The 6,023-nt window shown below is 44.0% G+C and overlaps 1 pseudogene across 1 annotated transcript; it reads left to right on the plus strand.

Annotated features, from left to right (window-relative positions):
• Window positions 1-4,211: 4,211 nt before the first annotated feature.
• LOC108530651 (ferritin heavy chain pseudogene) lies at window positions 4,212-5,109 on the plus strand (annotated as a pseudogene). Its single transcript, XR_001885916.1, has one exon. The product of XR_001885916.1 is annotated as a ferritin heavy chain pseudogene (transcript).
• The last annotated feature ends 914 nt before the right edge of the window (window positions 5,110-6,023 follow it).

Consider the following 6,023-nt stretch of genomic DNA (forward strand, 5'->3'; position numbering starts at 1 on the left):
AATATAATTGTTATCAGTTATCTAACTTAAAATGCTTATCCCTAATGATCAATGATATTGAACTTTTTAAAATATACTTGTTGGTTCCATGTCTGTCTTCAAAACCACAATGAGATACCATCTCACACCAGTCAAAATGGCTATCATTAAAAAGTCAAAAAAGAACAGATGTTGACAAGGTTGCAAAGAAAACAACACAAATACACTGTTGGTGGGAGTGTACATTAGTTCAACCATTGTAAAAAGCAATGTGGCAATTTCTGAAAGAGCTAAAAACAACTAGCACTCGACCCAGCAATGCCATTACTGGGAATACACCCAGAGGAATATAAATCATTCTGCTCTAAGGACACGTGCACATGAATGTTCATTACAGCAGTGTTCACAATGGCAAAGACATGGAATCAGTCTAAATGCCCATCAATGACATTGAATAAAGAAAATGTGGTACATATACACCATGGAATACTATGCAGCCATAAAAAACAAGATCATGTATTTTATGGGAACATGGATGGAGCTGGAGGCCATTATCCTTAGCAAACTAATGCAGGAACAGAAAACCAAATACCGCATGTTCTCACTTGTAAGTGGGAGCTAAGTGATGAGAACACATGGACACAGAGAAGGGAACAACACACACTGAGGCCTCCTTGAGGGTGGAGGGTGGAGGGTGGGTGGAGGGAGAGGAGCAGAAAGAGATAACTATTGGTTAATAGGCTTAGTACCTGGGTGACAAAATAATCTGTACAACAAACCCCCATGACACTAGTTTACCTATATAACAAACCTTCACATGTACCCTTGAACCTAAAATAAAAGTTAACAAAAAAAAAATACTCATTCCACGTAAGTAGTAACAGTGAAAATTCCTCTGTTTAATCCTTATTAGCATGCTATAATGCCATTTGGTTTAATCAAGTAGCTAGTCATTTATTGGACTCATTGTTACACATGACTCGATGTGTTTTTACCTTTGAGGTCTTAAATATGCCTCAAGAAATAACTGCAAAATCTAATACTCTCGCCCATCTGTACTTTGCCAAAATCAAAGATAGGATTGAGTGGGAAATAAGAGTGTGTTTAAATGTGTAGCCCTGGATAAAGAAGAGGAGCCAGCATTTTCCATTATCATTAAGAAAGAGACAGTAAATGAGCAGCAAGTCCCTCTGAAAGCCTATGTCTCTATTAATGTGCTGAGATTTCTGTTGCAGTCTTGTCCTTATTCGTTCAAACACATCATAGTGCTTTTCATCACAGCAGCAATATACTACATAATGGCAGGTTTTAGTCTGTGTTTACTTCTAAAGGATGCACAGGGAGGAGCCTGAACCCTTGAGTTGAAATTTCCAGCTTAGTCTATGAGACAAATAGGCTCATCAGCTCATTCACTACATCAGAAGAACACCCTGGGGGAATCATTTTGCCCTCAGATTCCAGAAGGCAGGTGATACATTTCTAGTTGTTCATGGTTGTGTTACATACTTTTCGTGTCTCCATGGATTATTCTCTTTGATTTCAACTTGTGATTTACCATCTTATCTGTTTTTTTTGGGGGGGGTGGGGGCGTAGGGGGGTGTTTGTTTTGTGGGGTTTTTGGTTTTGTTTTGTTTTTTGTTTTTGTTTTTGAGACGGAGTTTTGCTTTTGTCACCCAGGCTGGGGTGTGATGGCACAGTCTCTGCTCACTGCAACTTCTGCCTCCAGGTTCAAGCAATTCTCCTGCCTCAGCCTCTGAGTAGCTGGGATTACAGGTGCCTGCCACCATGCCCAGCTAATTTTTGTATTTTCAGTAGAGACGAGTATCTCACCATGTTGGCCAGGCTGGTCTCAAACTCCTGACCTCAAGTGATCTACCCACGTTGGCCTCTCAAAGTGCTGGGATTACAGACATGAGCCACCGCACCCAGGCTTTATCATCTTCTCTGGCCACTTTACCCCCAGCTCTGTCAGTCCTTCCCATGCTAATATGATAATGATGACACCAGTGCAGATGAAGGGTTCAGTGTCTATATCCCAGTGACGTTCCTGCTCCAGAGCACTGGGTCCTGGCCTCAATGGAGCTTTCATATAAGAACAAGCAAAAGAGAAAGCTACTGCTACAGAAAAGGAACAAAGCAAACCATGCAGAGTGTGGATGCAGGGAAGGGATGATGCTAGAGAAACCACAGATCTAAGGATATCACTGCTTCAGCACCACTTCGAAGCTGATTCTAGGGAGGAGCAGGATAAGCCATGTAGTAGTACCACAAAGAGAGCCACGGGCAATAAGGAGGCTCATGTTCCAACAGCGTCCTCACCCCCACCAAGGGAGTGCAGGCCGAGTACCCTGGCTTCTGGGCACAGGGCAAATCCCGCAGCCTGCCCTCTTCAGGGCAAACCTCTTTAGGAAGGGTGGTGAGGCTTCTCCTCCTCACTTTCCTGGCCACAGAGACTCTATAGGAACCTCCCAATCTCGGTAGAGTAACCTTGGTCTGGTCTCCAGCTGAAGCTTTGTCTAGGAACCTGAACTTAAAGAGATTCTGCTTCTTGAGCCTAGCAGGGAAACTGAAGTGGAGGTGTTGGCAGCTGCTTTATTTCCACTTCCGGTTAAGGGCTCCTCTGGTTGTGTATTTATCATTACCCATCCTGTAAAAAGGCTCTTTTGTTACAGATTCAACTTCTAACCTGAAAAGAATAACAATTGATGTGTGGAGTAGAAAGTATTTCATACTATTTTCTGCTTTAAAATGACTCCTTTACGTAATATTTAGAGCCCTGTGCCTTTTGTTTAACGTGCTCTTGACAGTCTAATTCTTTAAAAGGAAAGCACAGGAGTCAGACAAGGGAGTTTATCGTTAGACACAAGTGAGTAGAGTAGACTAAGACTAGGATTCTCTTTATGTGGGGCAGACGGCAGAGGGCCAAGCTGTAGATTATTAGGGCTTCCTGGATTCATAACTACTTCCTCCCCTCACCCTTCACAGAGAAACCAGAAGAACTCTGCAAAGCTAAATCCTGTAGCTCTTAGAATACCTAAAGGAGAAAGTATCAGCTAGATTCATGCCACCTCCTACGATTGGCCTGGAAATAATCTTTTGAGTCCTAGAATAGGTCTGGTGAATTCATTCATTTCATGACTATTGACCACCTACTATGTGAGATACTGTTTTAGGCACTGAGAGTACAGCAGCAAATGACAATGACCAAAAACAATCATTGTCCTTAAGGGAAATTCTATTTTAATAAGGGAGACAGACTATAAGCAAGATAAGTACCATATCTGTTATGTTAGTGGCATATGCAATAGAACAAACAGTGGGGAACCAAGGTTAGAAATGCTGGGCTTGGGAAGGTGGTGAAATTTTAGATGGGGTGATTCGTGAAGACCTTTCACAGAAGGTGACTGTTTAGTAAAAGCCGAAGGAGCGAGCCATGCAGATGAGATGACTGGAGGAAGAGCTTTGCAGACAGAAGAAACGGCAAGCACAAAGGCCCGGAGGTGTGAGTGCGCCTGGTAAGTTTGAGGGACATCAAGGATGCTGTGGATGGAGCAGAGTGAGTGAGGTGAGGTGGCGGGCAATGACAGTAGAGAGGTAATAAGGAACCAATGACAAGATGGCCCTTAACTCTGAGGGAGATGGCAGCCACTGAAGGGTTCTGAGCAGAGGAGAGACCTGACCCAACCAAGGCTTTAACAGTAATTCTGGCCACTCTCATGACAATAAGTAGAAGCACAAGGATAGAAGCAGGTAGACCACTTAGGAGGTCACTGCAGGAACCCAAGTAAGAGTTGATGATGACTTTTTCATCTATCCTCACTTCTGAGGCCTGAAAGGAGCAGAGGGGCACATCCATCATATCCTAACGGTCAAAGCAGGCACAGGCCAGGTAAGACTCAGAAAGGGGGATGGATCCTACTTCTCAATGAGAGACATGTCAAAGAATTGTTGTCCTCCCCTATTCTGCCACATCGACCATCCTTCTGGGTTTTCCTGGGCCTTCTTGGATGTTCACTAAATATTTTAGCATCTAGCTCATAAATTTCCTTTCTGCCCCAGTTTTTTCTATCATTCAGGGAACTTCTACATCTAAACCAAGAACCCAGAAAACACTTTAACCTTGATTTCCTGGATTCCTGTGATTTTTCCATCCCCTGCTGTGTCTTAGAAATATGAACTCATACCGAGACGTTCTTCGCTGAGAGTCTTAGAAATACGAACTCTTACGGAGACGTTCTTCGCCAAGAGTTGTCGGGGTTTCCTGCTTCAACAGTGCTTGGACGGAACCCGGCGCTCGTCCTCCATCCTGGCCGGCCGCCCATAGCCAGCCCTCCGTCACCTCTTCACCGCGTCCTCGGACCGCCCCAAGGCCCCCGCCGCCGCTCCAGCGCCGCGCAGCCACCGCCGCCGCCGCCTGTCCTTAGCCTCGGCCATGACGACCGCGTCCACCTCGCAGGTGCGCCAGAACTACCACCAGGACTCAGAGGCCGCCATCAACCGCCAGATCAACCTGGAGCTCTACCTTCCTACGTTTTCCATGTCTTACTATTTTGACCGCGATGATGTGGCTTTGAAGAATTTTGCCAAATACTTTCTTCACCAATCTCATGAAGAAAGGGAACATGCCGAGAAACTGATGAAGCTGCAGAACCAACGAGGTGGCCGAATCTTCCTTCAGGAGATTAAGAAACCAGACTATGACGACTGGGAGAGCGGGCTGAATGCAATGAAGTATGCTTTACATTTGGAAAAAAATGTGAATCAGTCACTACTGGAACTGCACAAACTGGCCACTGACAAAAATGACCCCCATTTGTGAGACACATTACCTGAATGAGGAGGTGAAAGCCATCAAAGAATTGGGTGACCACGTGACCAACTTGCGCAAGATGGGAGCACCCGAATCTGGCTTGGCAGAGTATCTCTTTGACAAGCACACCCTGGGAGACAGTGATAATGAAAGCTAAGCCTCAGGCTAATTTCCCCATAGCCATGGGGTGACTTCCCTGGTCACCAAGGCAGTGCATGCATGTTGGGGTTTCCTTTACCTTTTCTATAAGTTGTACCAAAACATCCACTTAAGTTCTTTGATTTGTACCATTCCTTCAAATAAAGAAATTTGGTACCCAGGTGTTGTCTTTGAGGTCTTAGGATGAATCAGAAATCTATCCAGTCCATCTTTCAGATTCCTTAAGTGCCGTTGTTCATTTCTAATCACGCTAATCAAAAAGAAACAGAGTATTTGTATTTATTAAACGCCTTAGTTTGGGCAGTATACTAAGGTATGCCTGTCTCGGATTTCAGACAGGACNCTTACCTTTTCAGCTCTGTCATTCCCGGGACACTTGTCTACAGCACTTCTAGTCCTTCAACTCCTCTATTAATCCATGAGGTCTCACACTGATTTTCCTATTGAGATATGATCCTGTGGTCATCTCTTCCACCAGTATCTTTTCAGCTCTCTCAACTCAATTTGCCCGGATCCCCTGTATCTGCCATCTGTCCTCTGTGATGGTTACTCTGTAAACCCCAAATCAGGAATTGTTATAAGCATCTGCCTTCTGCACTCACATCTGGGCTACTGAGTAGCAGACACTGCTAGAGGTGAAAAAATTTACATGATATAGATTTATACTACTCCAGTTTTATTTTTATCTTCAGATCGGTCCTGAATGCCAATTAGCAATCCATGATTGTTCTATGTCTCTGATCCAATCTTCCTAATCCCCCAAATAACTATTTTAATTCTTTACTAGTCTCATCGAACCCCCTAATCCCACACCTGCTTCCTCTTAGATGAAAATTTGATTTTCGGTTAACAGAAATAATTGGAGCTATCAGTTGCAACTCTCAACTCTGAGCCCATCAAGTGCAAATGTGTCTGCACCTGCAATCTACTTTTCTCCTTCCTCCGTGTTGGAGGAAAATTCAGCACTCTTAACCTATTCTATCTTCAACATCTTCACAATAGCCTCAGGTTTTAAGAATATTTGCTCAATCCCTTAACTTTGCAACATACTAATTATTGACTTATCTAACTGCAT

The sequence above is a fragment of the Rhinopithecus bieti genome, unplaced genomic scaffold, assembly GCF_001698545.2.
Source record: "Rhinopithecus bieti isolate Rb0 unplaced genomic scaffold, ASM169854v2 scaffold_7985, whole genome shotgun sequence".
Taxonomy (NCBI): domain Eukaryota; kingdom Metazoa; phylum Chordata; class Mammalia; order Primates; family Cercopithecidae; genus Rhinopithecus; species Rhinopithecus bieti.